This window comes from Galeopterus variegatus, unplaced genomic scaffold (genome assembly GCF_000696425.1).
Source record: "Galeopterus variegatus unplaced genomic scaffold, G_variegatus-3.0.2 Scaffold564, whole genome shotgun sequence".
NCBI classification, from domain to species: domain Eukaryota; kingdom Metazoa; phylum Chordata; class Mammalia; order Dermoptera; family Cynocephalidae; genus Galeopterus; species Galeopterus variegatus.
This window is the reverse complement of record NW_007726675.1, coordinates 100,806-125,900: the sequence shown is the minus strand read 5'-3', so window position 1 is coordinate 125,900 and position 25,095 is coordinate 100,806.

Sequence of the window (25,095 nt, the reverse complement as noted above, 5' to 3'; positions counted from 1 at the left end):
GTGTGTGTGGAACGCATGGTGTGATGTGTGTATGTGGTGTGGTGTGTGTGTGTGTGTGTGTGTGTGTGTGTGGTGTGTGTGTGGGGTGTGTATTGCGAGAGATGTGGAGCACGTGTGTGTTGTGTTGTGTGTGTGTGTGTATTACTGGGGTAATGATATAACAAAAAGGACATTTGTGTTCCAGTTACTGTTGGTGCACAACAAACCGACTCAAATGACAAGCACCAAAACACTCCTTTGTCATCCCTGAGGATTTTGTGGGTCAGGAATTCAGACGAGCAGAGCGGGGCTGGCTTTTGTGGGCTCCGCCAAGTCGGGAGCCTCAGCTGGGGAGACAGGGCTGGACTCAGCTGGAGCGTTCCACTGAGCCCCTCCGTGGCCCCTTCCTGTGGCTGCGGCTTCCTCGCGGCGTGGTGGCCGAGTGCTCAGGGAACATTCTAGTCTCCCGCCGGCAGCTGCTCGGCCTTTTCTGACCTAGCCTCAGGAGTCACATTGGCTTGCTCTTGCCATAATCTATAGGTTGGGCCGGTGATAAGCCTGGCCAGATTGGAGGAGGGGTCCCTGGACCCCCACCTCTGTACGGAGAGCATGACGGAACTTCGGAGCCACGCTCTACGCCTGCAACAGTGGCTACGCAGATGCCAGGAGACTGGCGTCAGAAGCAGCGGGGACGCTGAAGGCCAGGGCGAGGCCCAAGCACGCTCCAGAAGGCGGGACAGTCTACTCCTTGCAGAGACTGACCAGGCAGCCTCTGAACTTGGAGATCCCAGTCAGAGCTGACGATGGAGAACCCAGGCCGAATGCAGGTGAATGACGTAAAAATGCAGCCCTCTTTTCTCATTCACCTTTGAGAATGCTGCCACCGGGATTGCTGCCTTGTGGCAGAATGTTGGAGGATTCTTCTTTGATGAAACTGAAAAACCAAAGGGAAAGATTGACATTTGTGGGTAGCCTGATGAGATCCCCGGGTTCCCACCGATCACTCTACAGTGAAGTGACCTGACAGCAAGCTCCGCTCACCCGCACTGGCTCCCCACCCGCCAGTTGGGGCCTTCCTTACTCTACAGAGTCAGTCCCACGTGCCCGAGCAGTGGAGGGCGGCCTCTCTCAGGGAGGACAGACAAACGGAACACGGAACTCGGAAGGGACAATGCAGAAAACAAAGGCAGCTCCAAGACAACACAAAAAGACGAAGAAAAAGCCATGACACAATCATGGGATGTTAAAACCAGAACACATAATGTGTGTGAAAGAGCTCTTAGAAATTACAAATATGCAGCAAAAGTTAAAAAAGAAACAACTCAATAGAAGTTTGGAAAACGGTGTTGAGGAAATCTTTCAGGAAACAGAACAGAAAGACAAAGAGATGCACAAGAAGAAAATGAAAGAATTAGTCAAGGAGGTACATCTAACCACAGAGGACTTTCAGAAAGAGAAAACAGAGGAAAGGGAATTACCACAGACATGCATCAAAATGGAAAGATAGAAGTTTCCAGACTGAAAGAACCACCAAGTGCTTAGCATGATGGCAGACAAAATGACCCACACCGATGCATGTTATCATGAAACTCAGGACACCAGGAAAAAAGAGACGACACTAAAAGCATCTAGACAGAGAGAGAGAGAGAGAGAGAGAGAGAGAGAGAATAGGTCGTATGCCAAGGATTTAAGGTGAGCATGACCCCAGACTCCTGCACAGCAGCACCGGGAATGAGACAGTGGAGCAAAACTCCATTTCCCAGGGAGGGGAAATGATCTGCATCCTAGAATTCCACAACCAGCCAAACTACCAGCCAGCAGCAAGGCCCAGATGGTAAATGTGCTGCTGGAAAACACAGCTGACTGCATTGAAACTGCCCACATTTTCCTTGGTTTAAGTTAATATGTAATCTTTCAGGAAAAAACTGAAGCCTCATTTGGTGTAGTACGTATCCCAAGTTTACATATTGCCTTCTAGACATGCCCTCCCCTTCAAGCACGTCTGTCTTCCTTTACGGTCAAAACTTCTTGAAAACATCAGTGTTTCTAACCTTTTTGGGTCCATGGGCCACACTTTAGACTTGACAAAAGCTACAGGACATATTCTAAACGAGAAAAATACAAGTAGGCGTGTATGTGTGAGACTTTGCAGACCAATTCGGTGGTTCATGGATCCCTGGGGCTACCCTATTCCGCCTTCTCTTTCTCTCTCTCTTTTTTTTTTTTTACAATGTAGAAAAATATAATAAAGGAGAAAATTTCAATTCATCCACATCCCATTCGAATCATTCTCCCTCAGGTGTTAGCATTTACATTTTGGTATGGATTCTTCCAGATATTTAAAAATACCTTTAAAATGATGTGTGTGTATCTGTGAGTGTGGGTGGGTTCACATATACATACATAAATGTTTGTAAACAGTCTCACATTCATACTTATATAGCGTGTTTTAAAAACCCCGTGTTTTGGATCATACCAGAATATCCTGCTACTTTGCTTCTCATATGATGAATCTTGGGCATCCCTCCAGGTTAACACATATAGATTTTCCTCATTGATTTTGTCAGTTCCACAATATTCCCTAGAATGAGCAGGCTTTAGTTAACTTAAATAATGCCTTATTGATGGCCATTTAAGTTGTTTGAAATTTTTTGCTTATACAAACAGCCCTGCCATGAAATGCATATAAAAAATATAAATATATATCCATCAGTAGGAATATACATGAGAGTGCTTTGAAAAGTTCATGGAAAAATAGAACTAAAAGATAACACAAATCCTTCCCCGAACTTTTTGAAGATCCTGTGTACATGTATTTACATCAGTAGCAGTGTGTCTGCAGAATAGATTCTTAGAAGTAGAATTGCTCACTCCAAGGTACGTGTATTTACACTTTCTATAGTTATCTCCAAGCTATTCTCCAACAACACCATCCTGATTCATACTTCTGCCGAAGTATTGGAATTCCCATCGCTTCATGGCTTCTCCAATCCTGGATGTTAGCAATATTTAAAAAATATTGTAGATGGATCAAAGATAGTACCTCGAGGTTACTTTAAATTTAATCCTATTGATTGATAGTGTTTTCAGATGTTTATGGCCAATTTATCATTTTTTTCTTGGGAAGTGCCTCTTCCTTTCTGTATTAATCAGGCAAATGAATTCTAACAGCTACAACTGACAGACTCCAAAATCAAGGAGCTAACATGATCAAGGTTTATTTCCTGTCTACTCCAAGTCTCCCACATTTCGAAGCTACACTTGGGGAATGCGTGGCTGCCAGGGAGGCTGGGGCAGGGCAGGGACAGGCACGGGGGACATTGGGCTTTGACCTGCTTCAGCTGCACAGCGACTCAAGTCACCTGATGCACTGTCCTGGGTCTCCCTGTCACCTGCCAGGGAGGCAGGGAAACTCTCGCTGCCACCAGTTTGTCTTTGTTGCAAAATTTTGCAAAGTTTGGCAAAGTTTTGCTTTGCCAACAATTTTAATTGGCTGTTTGCCTTTTTGTTATTAACTGGTAAAGGCTTTTGGTAGATCATGGACATTAACCCTTATTCTTGTTATGGAAGGTTTAAAGATTTCCTCCCACTTCATTGTCTTTTTTTAAACTCTGTGTTCTCTTTCATGCTGCAGACGTTTGTCGGTTTTATGTGTTTCTGGGTTTCTATCTTCTCCTGATGACTTCTGGGTTTTCATGGTTTGCTTGGGAAGATCTTCCCTGTGCCAAGGTTATAAACATCTCCTCCCACATTTTTCTATTAAATTTATAGTCTTCCGAGCATATTTATATATTTAATCCAGTGGGCGTTGATTTTACGTATGCTGTGAGGGATGTGGGTTTTAGCTGCAGCTCTTCCCACCCTGCCACTCCTGCTGTCGCAGGGGCACCGCTGCTTCTGGGCACCGGGGTCCAGGCGATCCCGAGGTTCAGCGCTCACCATACTGCACCCCTTCCAGCTCCTGCCTGGGCTTCAGCAACCAGCTGACCCCGATGTCTGTCCTTCCTTGTATTTGCTCCTTCCAGAATCCTTCCTGGAGCCTTCCTCCCCGCTTCCCCTCCCCCCAGAAGGTCGTGGCGGCCAGGACCCTGCTCAGCCCCCTCGCCCCACAGCCTCTGCCTGGCCACACACTGCCCTCTCCAGCCGGCTCTGAGGCCCTCCCCAGGAGTCCAGAGTCTCCCGCACCCCATGCTCCCTTCTCCCTGCTGCCCCGAATCCACCACACTGGCGAGCCCCCCTTGGAGGCCCACAGATCTTCCTCCCCCAAACACCTGTCCCCTTCATCCCCCTAACTGACAGACCCCAGGCTCTCTGGCTTCTCCTCCACACCCCTCACACTCAGCCCTAACCCAACCCTTGCTGCAAGTGACCTCCAGGTTCTAGGTTACTCTCCCTGCCACACCATGGAGCTGCCCACACTTGCTTAGCCTGGCATTTCCCAGCTCCGAGGCCCTGCAGGGGTCATTCCTCCTGCCTAGAACTCCCTTTTGTCTGGCTAAAGCCCATTTTTCCTCATTATCCCAGTTTAACTCCACTTCCTCCTTAGTATTCCCTGAGCTGCCCAAGAACCCAGGCCTTCCTCTCTGCCAACTCACAGTCAGCAGAGCCTGTGTCCACCTCGCCCGGCCTGTGACTCTGTGATTCTGGTTCCCTTTGATTCCTTAGGAGACCTTGAGCTCCTGGGGGTCTGGTACCTGGTGCCTGGTGCCTTGCACATGGCAGGGCCTTGATGAGAATAAACCTGTGGAGCAGACAGTGTCTGGAAGGGAAGGAAGGGCACTGTGCCTGCAACAGGACAGGTACGCGTTTGGCACGAGTGGTGAGTCGCCCAAGGCTCTGCTGGGAGGAGGTCAGGCTGCCCCACAGTCCTTATCAGTTCAGCTCAAGGGCTGCAACCAGGAAGCTCCTTGGCTGGAAGCCCTGCCTGGCCAGCTCACAGCTTCTCTTTAAAAAACACATTTTGTTCTTCAAATTCCAAAGCCTCACGCAGCCCTGAAAAAATGCTGCTCCCAGAGCTTCTCTGCCACGTACAGGGCTGCCCAGCATTCTCGGGGGCTGAGGATGACCTCCGGGATGTCTTAGGACTGGGATCCCCTGGAGGGTCTGACATGCTGCCCCTGCTCAGATACACACAGCCCTGGACACATTCCCTAAACCCCCGGAATGAAAACAATGCAGTGTCTCCATGGCCTGCAGCAGGGAGTTTTGATTTCCAGGCCCAGAGAGCGTGGAGTCAGCCACAGTGCTGGCCGCTTGGCCCAGGCACACCCGCTGACCTGGTCAGAGGCTCAGGTCTGGTTGCAAGCGGGGTCACCTTGGTCCTTTGTTCTCTCAGTGCAGTGTAGCTAAGGAGGACCAGCTGCTTTTCCGCCTCGGACTCTGGCCAGAGACGTGGCATAGGCTCGGCCTCGGATGATGGGATTTTTTTCTGTAACACTCTGTCTGTCTGTACAGTAGACAGCCCTGCCCGTGCTCTCTCAGTGCAGTGTAGCTAAGGAGGACCAGCTGCTTTTCCGCCTCGGACTCTGGCCAGAGACGTGGCATAGGCTCGGCCTCAGATGATGGGATTTTTTTCTGTAACACTCTGTCTGTCTGTACAGTAGACAGCCCTGCCCGTGCCCTTCACCCCATCCCCCTCTCCCCGCCTGACTTTCTGTAAACCTGGGATGGCAAAGTGCCACTAGTTTACAAACATGTAAGCCACTGCCCCTCCCTCAGTCCCTCTTGGTGGATGCCACTAGCCCATGATGGGCCTGTGTGAATGCAGCCTCAGGATCCTGCTCCACCCTGGATGAGAAAAGCTGCTCAGGATGAACACTCCAGACCCCCGCGCTGCTGGGTCCATTACAACACATCTCCATGGTTAGAGTGAAAACACTGACCCCCGTCCATAGCGATAATCACAGCCAGCCAGCACCGGGGTGGGGGGTGCTGTAGGGTCTTCTAGCTCAACTCTCTTGTTTTGAACATGAGCACATGGAAGTAGAGGTGAGTGACGTGGACGTGTGTCCAGTGCAGCATTTCTAAGCATGCCCTGTAGGTCACGGGGTCCTGTGGAGTGATAGGAAGCACATGCCTGGTTTGAGGATACTGAGTTCTGGGGTTCCCTCTTGGGGATTATGTATGAGATCGATGCGAAAGGCTCTGACAAGTGCTGATGTGAGGAGTTGGTTTACCCGCGTTTCCCGCTGAGGGCAGAGCACATGCTTGCAGCACATGGAGCACCACGCGTGTGACGATGCACATTTTCCCGTGTGTCCTTGAGCCACTGAGGAGCAGGCCACCTGGCTCTGCTGTGCCTGCTTTCCGGATGAAGAGGCTGAGCTCTGCTCAGGTTCCCAGGGTGGGTGACACAGAGCAGGGGTGGGGCCGGCTCGTCTTCCTCCCTTCAGAGCTGCTCTCAGGGTGGTGGAGCCTCAGGCTTTGGGTCCTTGGGATCTGCTCCTTCACCCATGGGGCTGGTGAGGGCGTTTCCACGGTCAGAATCCCACGCTGTCAGGCCACACTGAGTGAGACCAGAGTTCCAGCCATCCCCCTGTGGTTGGTACAATGAAGACAGAATGTGATTCTCTGTCACAGGGAAACCAGAAGCAGTCCCCGGTGCCTATTAAAGCCTCGATAGGTAGCTGAAATTCAACCGAAATAGGTTAAATTCGTGTCTTTGCTAATAATGTGCCTTTGCCCAAGCCAGTTGGCCTGAACATAAATCCCATGAGTGTGATGCGTGTGTATGGATGTGCACGTGTGCGCCAGCACGTTCCTGCTGCAACAGCCAGTGAGCTTTGCTCTTATGAGGTGCACACTGCCACCTCCTTGGCTTGGAGTGGTCCCATGGGCAGTGGCTCTGTGTCAGATGCTTCGTGAGCTCTCCTCCCCTCTCAGAGTGCCTGCTCCCATCTGCAGAAAGCATCCGTGTGGGCAGAGGGGAGGCTCTAACACACTGTTTATGGTTAGTAAATGCCAGCTCCCCTCTGTATTCTGTTGCTTCAGGTAGGTGGGGTGGGGTGGGGGATTGAGGTTTTGCGGGGTTTGAAGCTCATGCTCTCTTGAAGAAAAACACAGAATTCTGAGCCCCATGCAGGGCATGGGTGGTGAGGGCCCCGAAGTGGATTGGTGCACAGGGAGGGCTGGCTGGTGGTGCCCCTCCTGTCGTGCCTTTGTTCAGAGGACCACACTGACATTTCTGACGCACAACCTGTGAGAAGGTGTGAGGAAACTGAGACACGGGGGTGCCAGTGGGGTTAAGCCTCTTGCCCGGAGCCCCATGATGGCCAAGGAGAGATGAGGCTGGCCTGGAGGTCAAGTGAGTCCTCAACCACACCCGGTCCCCGCCCTCCTCACCAGGACGAGCATCCAGGGTGTAAGGCACCATCTCTCTCCTGAGATCCTCATATATGCTGAGGTCTGAGGCAGGCTCGGGAATGTCCAGGGATATGGGGAGACCCAGGGCTGGGGGTGTCAAGGTCAAACAGGAAAGAGGAAACGAGATTTCAGCCTTGCAGCTCCTCTCGAACCCGTGTTTGCAGTGCCCCTCCTGTGACTTTTGCATGAGGACGCCCACACAAACACGTCCCCGTCACCTGCCCCATATTGCAGCCAGGCAGAAAGCAGAAGGGCTGGCTGACTGGGACTGGGTTAGTCTACACCGGAGCCTCATCTGACGAATCCATCTGGCTGATCTCTGGAGTGCAGGGAGCCCTGCAGCCATGGGTCTCATTAAGAAAAGCATTGTGGTTAAGGAAGAGGAGCTAAGCACAGGAAAGCGACCTTGTCTCTAGAACAGATGCAGAGCCGCTTCCTTCTGGGAGAAGCGGAGGTTTCCTTCTCGGAACTGAATGAATCGAATGTATTGAATGAGCCACAGGAGATAAAGCCTGAGCTTCCTGGCTCCTTTCTAGCCGGGTCCCTTCTCCTGTGTGGTGTTCTGCCCCGAGGCCCCAGGACTCAGGAGCCAGGGTGGACGCTGACTGCTGACTGTGCTGCTGCCTCTATCTGCGTAAGTGTCTCCTCCCTTCAGGCCACGGACTTTGGAAGTCTTTTGTCTCTCATCTTGGCTGTCTCCACTTCTCCAAATATCTGACAAGGAAATTGCCATTGCTCACCCTGGAGATCTCTCTTCCCTCGGCATCATGTGGAGCTTGGTCTGGCACCATGAAAATGCTGCAGAGAAGGTTTGGCCTTGTAATGTTATATTGCTCCCCTAACCCTGGCAGACATGAGGCCAGCCGGGCTGCTGGGCAATGATCTGTCTGCCCACATAGGGCTCCCTCAACTCTGCCCTACTGCCCGTGTGTGCGTGGGGCCACCTCCTGAGGACAGAAGCCTCTTACAACCCTGCTCAGGGACTGTGGTCTCTCCCCATGCTAAAGGACAGGCTCCCCAGCAAGTCCCTGGGCTGCCTCAAGGTCCTCCAGCTGAGTTCTCAGTTCCTTGGCATCTGTGCCTCAACCCCACCATCTGGGCTCCTCAGCAGGGCGGGGTGGGGTGTGGGAGTGCAGCCCCTCTCTTTTCCCCACCATGGACCTTCCACACTCTGACAGGCCAGGCACAGGAGGGTGCAGGCTGGATGCGCTCCAGAGTGGAGCCCATGCATGCACCGTCAGGAGGGGGAAGAGAGATGTCTCAAGGACAAGAAGCTGAAGGTGCCACTACTGGGATTTTTACATGGGTACTTGTACCAAGACATGTGTGCGCCCCATGGACGCCAACACATTGGATGGACTTTACGAAAAACCTATTGGCTATTTTTTAATGGAATCATTCAAGAATGATGGAATATTAATTAGGAAGCATTGTGTATCTGCACGACTGTGTCCTCTCAAGAAAGACAACTTTGTGGCTGATTAGAGATCAGACCCCAGGACTGTCCCCTCTATTGTCCCCTCATGAGGGAAAGCAAAGACAGGGGAGTTTAAGTATCTGACATTCATCCCAGGATGAATATGAAAAAGCAGGGCACACTCTGTGTTGTTTTTTAAAAAAATCTTTCTGTAGCATTTAGTGATGATATTTGGAGTCAAAGTACATAGCTAATTTGAATCTGTGCTAAGAAAAACTTCTAAGAGGCTCTCCTTTAGCAAGACAGGCCTTGCTCTGCCTATGCTCCAACGAGCCCAAGTGGCTGGTCTTTCTCAGGGGACCTCCCAGGGTGGCTTTGTCTCAGCCTTCAAGGCTGCAGATAAAAGATCCCGTATGCATTTTGTCATCTGCAAGCATCTGCCACTGTGCTGAAGCCACCAAATGCTCTTTCCCCCAGTGCAAGCCTGGGAACTTTGCACACGGCATCCCACAGATAGAAACACAGAATGGGGATGAGAGGGCACACTTGAGATGGACATGTGAGGGACAGAAGACCTGTAGACTGCTGTCGAGGACAAATGTGCAGAGACAGCGTGTGGCTCAGAGAGAAGTTGTTTTTGCTTCCCAGCCATTCTCTTTCCCTCTACACAAGGGCCGTGCAAAAGGATGAAGTGGCTGGCCACTCTCCTTGGTCTGGGCTGGGCCAGCAAGCAGGCTCTGTCCCTGCCCTGTTTGGCAGAGGGGCCTCTCCCTATTGTGATCCCTGTTTATCATTTTGCTGTGCTAAGCCTAACGCTTGTACCAGTAAGTAAGGGGCTCTCAAAACCATATTTGCACATCTAACAGCCTGCTAACTCTTTCCTCCCTGGCTCAAGGACAGCCCTGGAGTGCAGCTGGGCTGCAGCCACGTGCCGGCTGGGCTGGGGCCTGGAGTGACTGATTGGGGAGGCAGCCGAGAAGGAATGAGATCTTGGAGGAGGGACAGCACAACCGTCTGCAGAATGGCTGCTTCCCAAGACAAAGTGCTCACAAACAACACACAGAGCAGGAGGGAAAACAGCCTCTCCTCCTGCCTCGTGCCACCTCCTCGCTAATTGAAAACAAAAAGGAACGCAGTTGTGCAATCCATCCCGGAGTGCTGTCATTGCCTCCTGCAGGCTCTTGGGCTCCTCACTGTGTTTATGGACAAATCGGCACATGCTGTTTCGGCCATGGGAAGGGTCTTGGGCAGCAGATAGCACCCCCCTGGAGAGGGGGGCCCCGAGCCCTTCACAAATTGCACGACACAATCTGTCCCTTTTGCTGAGGTCCCCAGGAAAACAGAGGCAGCTGACACTGGGCGGGACACTGGGCGGGACACTGGGCAGGAGGCCATCGGGAAGCTACTGCTGGGTCACAGAGCTCCGGGTGAGCCTGGTGTGTGAGCCAGCCTTGGAGATGCTATCTAGGCACCGACAACATCACCTGCTACTGTCGGCCTCAGTTTCCCCATCTGCCGGTGATGCAGTGGGGGATGGGGGTAGACAGGCATGCAATGATTAGTGGCCACCAGGGCATCTGCCAGGTGGACATCTGTGCCCTGTCCTGTCATTTTGGCCAGAAGTTCTCTCATCTCATTTTCTAGATGGAACCCCTGCACCTGCCCACGCTTGCTCTTCTTGCTGTGGCTCTGACGAAGGGGAGTGGAGTCCGCTGTTCCGAGCCAGGGCAGATTTGGAACCACTGCCATAGTCATCTAAGCAAAGAATGAGGCAAAGCGGTCTTCTCTCCAAAGTGCAATGAGTAAGGACCTACTGGGGATATCTCACCTGTGCAGACCCCTCCTCAGTTGGGGGCCCAATCCTCCACTCAAAGACACTTCCCCTCCCAAGAAGGGCACAGAGGGGACAGCCTCTGGCCTTTCTTTTAAGCTTTTCTCACTCTAAAATGCAGCCTCATTTAACCCTGACAGAGGTAACTTTCTTCTTCCTCTGGCATGCTCCGGTCGCGCTTTGGGACACATGATAGGTACACCCCCCATGCCCACCTTATCAGACTCTCATGCCATGCTGAACCTGGACTGCCCACACAGCCCTCCAGGACCTGCAGGGAACAAAGAGTTCCTGGCGCTGCACGGCTCAGCTCCACTGCCACCTGGAGAACCTGTTTGGTCAAGCTAGGCACAGGTGACAGGAGCCAGCTGGGGCTCAGGAGGACAGAGCTGGCCCAGCAGCCTTCCCTGCTGCAGAGACCCAGGGAGCCCTGCCTCGCACAGGTGCAGGCCTGGCCCTATAGCAGCAACCCCTCACCTCGGCCTGAAGGTCACCCAGCACGTGACTGCCCCCACCCCCCACCCCCGTGAGAGTGTCTGCATTGTTCTTACTCTCCTTTAAAGGCTGAGAAGTGCAGATCCCAAGGAGGCCCAGGGAGATGAAGAGGCTTACTGTTGAGGATTCAGCAGAGGAGGTGGCAAGCCCTGGCCAGCACCTCAGTCACCAGACCAGAAAACATCCCCAGAGCAATTTTGATACCCAGTTCTCATTTACTCTTTTTTAAAAAATTTAAATATGCATCTCTAGTTTCCACAAAAGCCTAGTGTTCCTGTTTTAAATATTAAGTTCATGAGCAGATCAAAGGCTGGGGCTCTCCCGGTTCCATGGCTTGTTCTCCGTTTGGTGGGAGACCCATGTTGATCCCCCAGAATGAGGTCTTTCTGTCTACGCTCTGATCTTAGTAGGAAGGTGGTTGAATAAGTTTGGAAACGCCAAGTTCAGTTCATGAATCCTGGCTCACCAACATACTGACTTCATTTGTCTAAAGCAGAAAGGTTATCACCCTATGGCTTCGTCCAATGTTTTTAAATGACTACCTCCTGCAGTTGTGGGACATGTAGATGACAGAAGGGAATGGCTGTGCTGGATCCCAGAGGACAGTGACAAAGGTGGGCTGGTCCATTCCCGACTGGGCAGGGAGACATCGCCGTGTTTGCATCATCATGTTTTGGAATTCACAGGGGCCTTGAGAATGACGATGCGGGAAAGGGAGAAAAAGCTCCGATGGAACTGGTTAGCAGTTCCCTGCGGAGAGACTCTGCATCTTTGGGGTCTGATCCTCAGGGATAAGCAGATGCGGGAGGTCCACACAGCCCAGTTGGAGGAAGGTCAAGGAGGTGAGGCCCAGGAGAAGGCCTGGCCCTTGTCCCATGGGTGACATCAGGAAGGAGGCTTCTCTCCTGTCCACCCAGGAAAGGCTGCTGGAGCGGCAGAGGCCCAGGAAGGTGGTGACCTCTGTCAGGCCTTACTGTGTGTCTTGGTCCAGACATGCATGGGCTTTGGAAGTCCCCATCCAACCAAGCGTGAGGAGGAGGACACTGGAGACAGACTGGCTTCTGAAGCGAGGACATCCGTACAGGTATCATGATGAGGTAATAGTAGACATAGGGCATAACACCAGGCCCAGCCCACCTGCAGGCGTGGCCTGATTGCTCCTGCCTGCTGCCCGCCTGCTGCCCGCCTGGCGCCTGGTTCTGGAGCAGAGTTCAGGGAGAAAGCCTTGGGGCCAGCCAGGTCTCATGATGAGGTAATAGTAGACATAGGGCATAGCACCAGGCCCAGCCCACCTGCAGGCGTGGCCTGATTGCTCCTGCCTGCTGCCCGCCTGGCGCCTGGTTCTGGAGCAGAGTTCAGGGAGAAAGCCTTGGGGCCAGTAGGGGGAGGAGGAGGCTTCCAGGCTCAGAACATGTTGCTGAAAGTGTAATGCTTGAGAACTTAACACAGTTGGATGAAGGGTTGATGGGTAATTGACAGGCCCTTGAGCATCACATGCGGGACTCCCCAGTGCACCTGAGCTGGCCTGGGAGGTGGGTGTGTCAGAGGCTGGGGCTGCCTACCTGCCTACTTGGACCCACAGGCACCCAGGACAGGCTGGCCTTTGGTGTATGGCCAGGGTTTGGTGCTTCTGCACAGGCCTGGCCACACAGTCCAAGGGTTTGCAAGGGGATTCACAGAGTCCTTGGGAGGCCTATCCCAGTGATTCAGGCTGATGTCACTAAGGATGGAGCCTTAGGAGTCTTGATGGCTGTGGACGGTGGCAGAGGGGCAGGCTTCTGCTGCCGATCTCAGCACACACAGCGGGAGCGGGTCTCAGAGGGGCATGCTGGAAATTTGTATGGGCACATTTTGGTTGAAAAAATAACTGTGAGGACTACTGACCTTTTATGGGCAGGGAAGGGGGCACTGGGAGCTCCCCGCGGCCGAGAGAGCCTCGCACAAACAGAGGGCACTGCGGTTGTCACCGTCCCAGCAGCTGCTCACTCGGGTGGGAGATCTGTTTGGGGATCTGGTCTGGTCCCATCCTGTGTTCTGTCACTGGGAGCTCCCCGCGGCCGAGAGAGCCTCGCACAAACAGAGGGCACTGCGGTTGTCACCGTCCCAGTAGCTGCTCACTCGGGTGGGAGATCTGTTTGGGGATCTGGTCTGGTCCCATCCTGTGTTCTGTTGACACCGTGCATTTCTCTCATGGTTGTAACAGAAATTGAATTTCCTAGAAATGCAGTTACAACATATATTGAGGGAGGATCTAGACTCCGTTTGATCTGAGTGCTGCCAAGTTTTGTTCATAATTTCAGAAACCAGTGAATGCCATACACAGTACTGAAATCTCCACAGCAATGCCCATGGTCAGGCTGCACCCTCAGAAATTTTACCTTGTCAGTGTCTAAGGACTCGATTCATCAGCTAGGGTGGTTGTGCCTATACATTTACTATCAAAATAGATTTTATTGCAAATTACTTTTCTTCCAGTTTTCTTTTCTACTACCATTAAGACATTACATATCCTATCTATCTATCATCACCATCATCTACCATGTTGTTGCAGGTACATTATATTATCCAAGAATTTCATTACAAGATAGTAAAGAGAGTGTTAAAATTATTTGTTATCAAAAGGGGCTGTTTGACCAGACTGTTCACCCACACATTGCTGGTGGAGAGGGACCTATAGCCCAGCCTTCCTATACGGAGCCTGCCCAGAGCCCTGGGCCTTTGCAAAGGCCACCTGCATCAGGCTGAGCGTGCCTGCCGTTTCTGCTCTGCAGGGGCCCCAACTTGAACCCTCAGGTGAGCAGCTCCGGCTGTGTTGCTCCTGCCATTGCCATGGGGAGGCTGCATGGAAGATTTATGGCCAAGTCTGCAGGGACAGCTGGACTCTGGCCAATGGACCTACCCCTCGGAGCCTCACCACCAGTAAGTTCCCGGAGGTTGCCAAGTGTTTGCTTTTGGGATTCTTCAGTGGTGCTGGGAAATAAATGCATGATGATACAGGCAATAAGATGGTCGAATGGGAAATGGGAAAGGAGAGCTGGCAACACCCAGCAGGTGGCCAAAGGCCTATCAAGACCAGGACTGGGTTGAGTCCTTGGGTCCTACTCAGTGTTGTGGGAGGAAAACATAAAGGAGCTGAGATCTGCTCCCTGAGGATTCTGGAAACGGTCCACACGAAATAGGAATCAAACACTCAGCTCTGAGCTCCTTGACTATCAAGAGGGTAAATTTCCAATTCTCCCTTTTCCAGGTTCAAAGAACTTACACATTTACCTGAAGCACTTTCCACCTCCACCCGGAGGATGACCTGTCACTTTTTCACAAAGGTGCTCCTGCCCCAAGGCTGGCACTTGCGAGCCATGTGGCGGCCTTGTTTGGTGTAGGCATCCCTCTTTGAGAGGTGAGGGCTTTGATGTGCATTAAGCAGCTGGCTGATCTTAAGAGATCATTAAACTTGGGCAACTGCTTCAATTTCCTCATGGCAGGTGTGCAATGAGCCCAGTGTCTTTGTTGATTCTGGTATTAGCTTTGAGAACAATTCTAGAAGAAGAGATCCAAAACCACTTGGAATAAAATCCTGGAAGTAAATGCAAAGCCCTCCCTGGCGACCCTTTGCTGGACAACACACCTTTGGTTGTACAAGTTCTGCTGGGTTTGGTGAACAATGAGGAAGATAACAGATTGACAATCACACGATGCTCACGCTCTGGATTTTTCTGAGTTGAGCAACACGAGTGCATTCTGTGTCTGATTGCTATGGACTTCTGTGGACCGTTGTCCTGGGAAAACCTCTGATATGGAGGGTGCATGTGTGTGTGTGCATGTGTGTACAAATGTGTGTGTTGCGTGTATGTGAGCCTGTATACGTGCATTGTGTTTGCATTGCCCGTGTGTGCATGTGTGTGCATGTGTGTGCATATGTGTGCATGCGCATTGGGGAGGGTCATCAGAAGGGTGGGAAGAAAACAAGCAGGCCCCCGCAATTCTTTGCTGCAGACAATGAGTCGTGGGACTCTCAGGACCTGGCTCCAGCACCAAGATGCATTTGCAGGCTTCTGTCTGTGTCTTCTAGGAGCTCCCGTGAAGCTACAGATACATCTGCTCCCATTTGAAAGAGAGGCTGGAGCTACTGAGACTCCATGTGTTCCTTGTGCATGTTTATAGCTCTGTGGGCCTGTCCAGGGACAAGCACACCCCCAGCAATGGTGGCTGAACAGTGAGGCCCAGCCGAGCACACAAGCTGTGGACACAGGAGCCACGTAGGATTTGGGTCTGGGTTGTGCACATACCACATACTCCACACCACGCAATGAAGTGTGGGAAGCACCTCACAAACAAATGTGTCAATGTTGCACAGTGAAATATTAGTAGTTGGTAAATAAAGCCTCACGTGGGACGGCATTCAGGTCAAACTCTGCCTCCAAGTGAGTTTCAAAACAATGCTCGCGTCTCAGAGGTTTTTGGATTTCAAATGACGGGTTAGGAATTGCAGACCTGCAAAAGTAAACAAACCCAGTTGACACAACTCGACTGGAAAGTCAGGGCCTGGGCTTTGCCAGCACACAGTCTGTGCATGTCTGTGCATGTCTATGCATGTCTATGCTCATGTGAGTGTGTGTGTATGTGTGTGTGTGTGTGTGCACACTAGGCCTTAGGATTGTGGCGAGGTCAAAAGTCACCCCTAGACGAGCCCCTCCTTGGCCCCTGCCAAGGCAGCCCAGCTGCTGCCCCACGGTCTGCTTGCAGCAGATGGGCCCTTTGCCCTCAGGCGGGGGCTGGGTTGGGGACAGGGAGGCCTTGTGCTGCACTGTTATCTCAGGCGGCAGGCCCCTCCCTCCCAACTTTCCCTGGCTTTAAATGCTTGGTAGCTAACCATCAGGAAGACAGGAGATGGGTGCCACTGGGGAGGAGCCTGGGGGCAGGAGGGACCTCAGGTGAGGAGGGAAGGTGGGGACAGGGGAACACTGTGGCTGCTGTAAAGGTTAGAGAGCAAAGAGTGGGAGCCTCTATGGAGGCAGGTGGGGGAGAGTGGCTGCACCAGCAAGGTTGCTCAAGGGCATTGATCAGAAGTGACCCAGCTCTGGTGCAGACTTAAAATTCATCTGCGCAGGCTTGGGGCTAAGAGTAGGGGTGGCTTTCTTGGTCTCAGAAAGTGCTGGAGCCTGGGACAACCCTCCCGTTCTCAGTGACAGGGTGTCCTGGGGAGGGGGCGGGAAGGCAAGAAGGGAAGCCTGCCCTCCACAGCACCTCTGGGCCCCCAGAGGAGGGGAGACCACACAGGGTAGAGCTCTGCGATGGCGTGTTCTCAGGGACACCCGCGCTGGGTGCCCACTGGCCCTGTTTGCTGAGTGTGGGGGGCAGTGGGGGGATCTGCAGGGCATCCATGGTTCTGACCCCCCAGGTGTGGGGCTTCTTGAGGACCTGATAATTCTGAGATTGGGTTTCCTATCCACCCAGATGATGGATAGCACCCTACAGTAAGATTTAAGTTAAACAAAAATAGCAAAATGAGATATTTTTGTACAAACTGAGAATTGTGCTCACTATGTAGACCTCTTTTCCCATTCTGAGGAGACAGAGGTGCCTGGCATCAGAAAGTTGGTTCAGTGGCTTGGAGCTGTGGAAGCAGCTCTGGGTGCTTGACTGTCTTTCTGGCCACTGGAGAAATGTGGAGGGTTGGCTGCCACAGAAAGGATTCACTGGCTGGGTGCAGACTCAAGAGAAGCTTCTCATTCCTTCTTTTTAAAACATTTCTAGTTGGAGATTAAAAAAAACTTCAAAAGTAATTCTGAAATGCACTATACACACAAAAAAGTATGTATCCCTCTTCTACGCACCTATGAAATAGCAATAATAAACAAAGACACACTCAGGTTAGCAGTTAGAGCATTACCTGGACCTCTGAGTGGTCCCACCATGTTTTTCTTCCTTTTCCCACTTTAACTGCAATAACCACTGGTCTGAATTCTGTGTTAATCATCACCTTGTCTTGTTTCAAGTTTTACTGTATACGTATGAGTCACCAAGAAATAGATGGCTCAATCTGCCTATGTTTGAACTTTTACAAACAAAGTCACATTATATAAATCCTGTGACTTGCTTTTTCTGCTCATGAGATGCATGCCTGTGGAGGCTTTACGTGTTGGCAATCATTTTCACAGTGCTCCTTCATAGGAATTATTTGGGTTGTTTCCAGGCGTTTGCTATTGCAAACAATGCCCATCTGAATCTTCTCAAAGTGTGACTGTTGTGGTTCAAATCCTGCCTCTGAGCTCCTGTCTTTGTGGACATCTATGCTCCAGGGTCCTTATCTATAAAATGCAATAATAATAGTGCATGCATTAGAGGGCTGTAAAGAGGACTAAGTGAGCTAATTTAGATAAATCACTTAAAATGGCACCTAGCACAGGATGAGTTTTAAGGTTAGATACAATAATCATGGTGATGGTGGTGATGATAGTGATGATGGTAATGGTGATGGTGATGATGGTGGTGATGGTGGTGATGGTGATGATGGTGGTGATGGTGGTGATGGTGATGGTGATGGTGACGGTGGTGATGGCGGTGATGGAGATGATGGTGATGATGGTGATGATGGTGGTGATGGTGGTGATGGTGATGATGGTGGTGATGGTGACGATGATGGTGGTGATGATGGTGATGGTGATGGTGGTGATGGTGATGGTGGTGGTGATGGTGGTGATGATGGTGATGGTTATGGTGATGGTGGTGATGGTGATGGTGATGGTGGTGGTGATGCTGATGATGGTGATGATGATGGTGGTGGTGATGGTGAAGGTGGTGATGGTGAAGGTGGTGATGGTGATGATGGTGGTGATGGTGATGATGGTGGTGATGATGGTGGTGATGATGGTGATGGTGATGGTGGTGGTGATGCTGATGATGGTGATGATGATGATGGTGATGATGGTGAAGGTGGTGATGGTGATGATGGTAATGGTGGTGATCATGGTGATGGTGATAATCATGGTGATGGTGGTGATGGTGATGATAACAATGATGGGGATGATGGTGGTCATGATAGTGTGCATGTCCCCTCAGAGTGCTTGTCCCCTAGTGTGCACATCTCTCCAGAGTGCACATCCCTCAGTTTGCACATCCCCCAGTGTGCAAGTTCCCAATGTGCATGCCCCTGCAATGCACACATCCTTCCGAGTGAGCATGTCTTTCAGTATGCATGTCCCCTGTTTGCATGTCACCCGATGTGCACATTCCCCAGTGTGCATGCCCCCCAGTGTGCAGATCTCTCCAGTGTGCACATCCTCCAGTGAGTGTGTCCCCCAGAGTGCACCTCCCCCAGTGTGCACATTCCCCACTGTGCAGATTCCCCCAGTGTGCAGATTCCCCCAGTGAGAAGATACCCCCAGTGAGCACATTCCCCAGTTTGCATGTCCCCCAGTGTGCATGTTCCCCAGTGTGCAGATCCACCCAGTGTGCAAATCCTTCAGTGAGTGTGTCCCCCAGTGTGCATGTCCCTCAGTGTGCACGTTCCCAGTGTGTAGATCCCCCCAGTGTGCACTTCCCCAGTGTACAGATCCCCGCAATGTGCATGTCCCCCAATGTGCATGTTCCCCTTGTGCAGATCCCCCCAGTGAGCATGTCCCCCAATGTGCACATGCCCCAGTGTGCACATCCTCCAGTGAGAATGTCCCCCAGTATGCACATCCCCCAGTGTGCAGATCCCTGCAGTGAGCATGTCCCCCCCCGGGTGTGTCCACCAGTGTGCACAACTCCCAGTGTGCAGATCCCTTGAATGAGCACATCCCCCAGTGTGCACACCCCCCAGTGTACATGTCCCCGGGGTGCAGATCTGTCTGTTGAGAAGGTTCCCCAGTGTGTACGCCCCCAATCCAGGCTTTCCCAAGGTGCCTGTGCAAGCTCAATCCACATGTCTACATAAGGACAATTCATCAGATTCAGAAGCTACTCATGCTGCGCAGATGACACAGGATAAAAGGACAGGGGCACATGGCCCCTCCTTGGGCATCCTCCCATTCTTGTGCTTAGAGTGCTCAGATTGGGGAAGGCCCAGCTGAACAAGGATTGGGGGGTCTTTGCTGAGAGAAGATGCACCATCAGTGAAGGCTCCTGGGGGCACCATGGGTGCCTTGATGCTCACACAGCTTTCCCTTCACTCCAATAATTCTTTGCTCACAGTGCTCCGGGCGGGGCAGTGCTGATGGGTGGGGTCCTCGCCCCCAGCTCCTGCCTTTCCATCGGCAGGCATGCCGCAGTCTGCCCAGCAACCAGGCCTCTCCCTTGCTCACAATGCTCCAGGCGGGGCAGTGCTGATGGGTGGGGTCCTCACCCCAGCTCCTGCCTTTCCATCGGCAGGCATGCCGCAGTCTGCCCAGCAACCAGGCCTCTCCATCTGCCATCTGGGATAATGAGCTGACCCTGCTGCTGCTGGCACAAGCCGACTTTCCTTCTATTCACTGGGATTACCTTTCAGCTTCCCATTGTTCCTCGCTAATGGCCTTAAAACGTGCCTGCCTGGTACCTTCCCTAGCCCACTGGCTGCTGGAGCGAAGCCTCCATCTCCTCCAACTTTGAGGCCTCCACCACTTAATCCAGCAGCAGGCGGCAGGAACGCAGGCCTGGTGCACAGGGGCACGCGCTGGCCACCCGTCTTCAGTTGCACCCATTAGCTGAGCCTCAAGTGTCACAGAATTTTATGGGGTGCCTCCCCATCCCTCTGCAAACTGGCCATCTCCTGTGCTTTTTGAAGACCCACCTCCATCTAGGGCATGGCTGTCCCCTGCCTGGACAGATGGCTGAAGTGCCCGTGGTGGGGTGGATGCTGCTGGTGGCTCTGGCACTGTGATTACCCCATCGTCACCTGCAAGGGCAGAGGGGACAGGGCAGCAGTGGCTGGACTGACTTTTAACCCTTTCCGGGGATAAGGGCCGGATTCTCCGGGGTGAGAGTTCATTCAAATCAGCCCTTTCACTTGCTCTCATGATTACCCACTTGTGCAGCGAAAGGAGGGCAAAAGGTCTCAAGTGATCTGTACCGAGTCGGGCAAAAAGATGACTCACTTCTCTTGAGGGAGTTTGGAAGCTCAACCTGGTGTGCAGTTCCCAGCATCAGGAACAAATGTAGGATCATGCTACCGAAACGTGGCCATTCACTTCCTCTTTGCTTAGCTATAGAGACAGACAAAAAACAGTGATTCTTTGTCTGAAAAGACATTGATGAACAGAAACTATCATGACTTAGTTCTCACTTACAAAAACGTTGTGGTGAAGCTCCACATTCCTAGGGCCACTTCGACCTCTCTAGGCACTGCCGGACACAGGTCAGGGAGCTGACTTCCTGACCACTGTCCTCGGGATGGCTGAGCTCTGACCTTCCCCAGCACCTAATTCGTGGAACACAGTCTGTTGGCAGCTGTTCCCGTCGGTGCCTGTGTGTGTACATGTGTGTGCCTGAGCCGGGGAAGGGCCCGAGCACGCGTCCCAGACGGGCTGCGGCTTTGTTGTCTCCAGATTTGCTGATCTTCAAAGCAATGACATGCCGTGTCAGATCTGCTGTAGTCCAGGCACGTGGCAGGCATCCAGCATGCAAATGAGTTGGACGCTTTGCCCGTGGCCTGGAGCTCTACAGCCTCCCACACCACACCCTTGGGAGGCCCAGCAGGTGCCTGTGTGAGGCAGGTGCACGGCTCACCATATGCTCTGGTGAGTGTCAGGTTTCTGCCAGCATCTTTCAATTATCCACCAGGTGAGATAAAGTGGGTGGAAAGGGACCCACGCCCACCTGTGGCTGCACAAAGCACCTCTGGGTAGTGACAGCTCTGAAACCCTGGTGACGGCTGGCAGAGGAGGGACATGTGTTGGGGCGCAGCCTGACTCTCAGGAGTCACCAAGCTGGGGAATTGTTTTTAAAGTCCTCTGCATTTCAGAAATAGGGAGTGTTTATAGCTAAATAAGACATGTGCTTTCCAAACACACTGTTGGCCTCTGCAGAGCCCAGACTCGGGCTGGAAGACCATCTAAGACAGGGCCCCGAATTTACTACCCATTAGAGCCTCCTGGGGAGCCTTAAAAATCCCCATGCTGGGGCTGCTGTCTGGAGTAGTTTAATCAGACCCTCTGGCACTAGGACCCAGGCATCTGCATTTTCTGTTTCTCATGTGATTCTAAATTTGAAAACCCATTGTTTAGAGCTGTGCTGTTCAAAACAGTAGCCACTAAACCACTTGTGGTTATTTCAATTTAAATTCATCAAGATTAAGAATAAATTAGTCTGTGACGTTGCACCAGCTGCATTTCCAGAACTCATGACTGTAGTGGGGTGCAAACAGAGAACCTTTCCTTCAGTGCAGAGTTCCACGGGCAGCATGCTGTTGAGAGGACCCTGCTTTCTCAGGAAGGGGTACCAGGCCCAGTGTGGTGCCCTGCCTTGCTTGGGGCACACGGGCAGCTCAGGGAGAAAGCCTCTAGAAAATCAAGCTACCATTGCCTTGCAGGTTCACTCGGCATGCAAAGACGAGGTGCCCCCAGTGTCTTTGTGGAGCCCCCTCCTAGGTTGGCCTCAGTAATGTGTACTTCCAGGAGATCTTCTTGTCCTCTGGTCATGCATGCTCAGGAGAGCCCTTGCTAAATCAGACTTATTGTAACAACTCTCCCAAATCATTGATGCTACTAAGCAGCCCTCTCCTATGTACGCCAGCATGGGGGGCTCCAGCAGCCTCACGTGGGCATGCACCCCGAGTGTGGATCCTCTGTCTGCCTGTCTGGGTTTCACCTGGTAATTTATTAGATGATCATTTTTGTAGCAATATCATGCCACACACCAGGGATTGCTGAAATGGAAAGTTTGGTTCTCAAATGAGCCCAAGTGCAAACCAGAGGGTGTGCGGCAGTGAATGGGTGCAGACGAAAAGACGCTGGGGGAGGGGGCTTTTCTAGCTGGGCAGCATTTCACAGCACGTGCTGCCAACTGTTGCGAAAAGAAAAAAAAAAAAAAAAAGAAAACTCCAAGAAGAAGAAAGAGCAAGGGAGATGTACATATTCCTGCAGGCCTGCAAGCTCTTTTCTTCTTCATTGTTCTCTGGAGCAGGCAGCAGGCCCGGCCAACAGCTGTGCATTGCTTGTATCACTAACAGCTGCTTTTTCCTGGGGTGAAATTAAAAGATTAGGGGATATGGGCACGTGCTGGCCTCAGGAGCCCAAACAATGCTTGATTTAGGGTGAAACTGGTCTGGGGAAGCTGACAAAGGAGGAGGCTCTGAGTTGGCCAGAGGTCAAAGGGGGGAGCTGGCTTTGACAGAGACAAAAGGAGGGAGGGGGCGGGAGGCAGAGGGCTGGGGAGCCGGGCCAAGTGAAAAGAGGCCTGCAGCAGCTGCTCCTGCCCCAGAAATTTGAGACGGGTCTTTTCACAAACACAAATGCCGGAGAAGAATAGGGGGCCACGCTTAGCTGAAATGGCTCGTTTGCAAATGAAAGGGAGATTGAGAGCCCCTTACATTTTCCAAGTTTTCACCTAAGAGGATGGAAAATGATTAGTGCAGGCAAGAAGTGTGCCGCGAAGCAGATGGGCCAGCCACCCCTGCGCCAGGCTCTGTGTTTACATAACAATCATGGCCACGGCCTGGGTGCAGAAGCCCAGGCCCCCTAAATGTCCAGCGTTGGACACCGGTGCCCCTAAATTTGATGGGTGCAGTTCCAGCTGGGGCCCCCCAAGGGGGTCTTTGCTGCAGCCTGCGTGGATATTAATTTATGCCCTGGGCTAAATTGAATACACTTCATTGCCACGAAGGAACAAGGTGGCTGCCAGCAGGAGGCAGGCCGGCCCACATTGTGCACAGTGCAGTTGCAGCCCCTTGGCAGGATGTCTGACTTCTACAGCTTGCTGATTTCTCTAGGCAATTGCTGATAGTCGGGGTTATACTGTTAGGAGGGGACCCCTGGTCTGTACTTCACAGGTGTATGAGGAGAAGGGTTTTAACCATGAGAGTGCACAGGGTCTACCCCTGAAGTCAGGCACCACAGAATGATGGAAATAACCGTCCATTGAAGCAGGAAAAGCAGCTGGCGCACCTTAGGAGCTTCCCACGTGCCTCTCAGGGTCCCAGGGCAGCTTCTGAGTCTCCACCAGTGCACTGAGGAGGGCAAGGCCTTGCATCTGGGAATATTTCTGCCAAAAATGCATAACCTGAGCTAACCTTGAGGAAACGTGACAAAACCACATGGCCTGCACTTCTCAAGATGCCAGGGTACTAGAAGACAGAGAAGTGCAGAGGCTGTGCTGGGACAGAGACAGTCAGACCCGTAAGAGCGGCGCACTTTGCTATAAAGGGCATCTTTGAAACAGCTGGTAAAAGCTGAATAAGATCTGAAGATTCCACAGTAGTATTGCATCATGTTAATTTCCAGGTGCTTATGATTGCACTGTGGTTACATAAGAGAATGTCCCAGATTTTTTAGAAAATATACAATAAGTATTCAGGAGAGTTGCCTGCAACTGACTCATATGGTTCAGAAAAAAATGACATCTCTGTCTCTACATATCTACTTTAGAGAGAGAGAGAGAAAGCAAACGTGGTAAAATGTTAACATTTGGGAAATCTGGGTGAAAGGTTGTATTATTCTTTGTATTATTCTTGCAACTTTTTTTTTCTGTCTGAAATTATGTCAAAATACAAATGTTAAAAGGGAAAAATGGGGCAATCAAGGCGTAGAGCATTGGAGCGGTCGTTCTGGCACTCCGCCCGGGGGGAAGTGCACCTGGAAGTCTGCCAATCCTGAGACCTTCGGGCCCCTTACTGAGCAACCCCCGGCACCCAGGGCAGCTCTGAGGAGCCTGATGTTCTTATCAGTTCCTGGTGCACGTGCGATGGGACGATCCCTGCCACCTGGATTATGTTGGCTGTTGTGGGGTGTGTCGTGGAGGCAGCGATGCTGTCCTGGGCCAGCCTGAAGGACAGGGTGTCCTGCCAAAGCTGGTCAGCCCGGAGATCCCAATCCCTGCTCCGTGGCCACGGGAGGCTGTCAGGTCACTTGGTGGGAGGGTTTCCTCAGGGTCGAGAGGATGGAAGCCCGCGGCTGACCTGGTTGTAGAAGCAGAAGAGCATGGGCTTGGCCAGCAAACACGAGGTGGGAGCCCCGCTTCTCGGAGATGCTCCTGTGCACCCACGATGATGCTGCCTCCCAGGAGCCATTTCTGTGAATGCGCTGTTCCTTCCGCCACTGGGTCATTATACCACTGCATGACACCAGCTCCTCTCTGCTAAGCCTTGGTTGACCTTTTTGCTGCATATTTGTATCACCTGCAGAGGTTGTTAAGAAATGCCCAGGCCCCATCCCAGAATACCTAAAGCAGAATCCCTGGGGGTGGGGAAAAGGGGAAGCTGGGTAAATTGTGCTATTAAAAAGTCCTCAGAAGGGTTTCGAATGTGCAGTCAGGATTGCAAAGGGCTGCGTGATAGGTTGGACTCAGTGACCTGGACATGTTTTTAGAATGAATGTAGGTGTGGCTGTCTTGCTGCCAGAATGGTCCTGAGGGGCAAGCCCGGCATGTGGATGCACTGGTCTGTGGCTTTGGGAGGCAGTGTGGCCACCCCCAATGTCCAAAGGCTGGTGTTACTTCAAGGTCTCTATTCCAATCCTGGCTGCTGCTGGAACCAAGCGTACATGGAAACCATGCAGTACGCATGGGGAGCAGCCCAGTCTGAAAGCGCGTGCATTCGATGCCAGTGGCAGGACGGTGGTGTCTCCTTGGAGCGAGATCCTGATGGCACAAAACCTAAAGGCTTCCCATGACTCCCATGAGCCCCACTCAGCAGGGCCGCACAGTCAGGGCTGGCGTGGAGCGAGGAAGCTGCAAGAAGCCTTTCCGGGCCTGGGCTCTGAATGGGAAGGAATGACTGAAGGCTTCCCATGACTCCCATGAGCCCCACTCAGCAGGGCCGCACAGTCAGGGCTGGCATGGAGCGAGGAAGCTGCAAGAAGCCTTTCCGGGCCTGGGCTCTGAATGGGAAGGAATGACT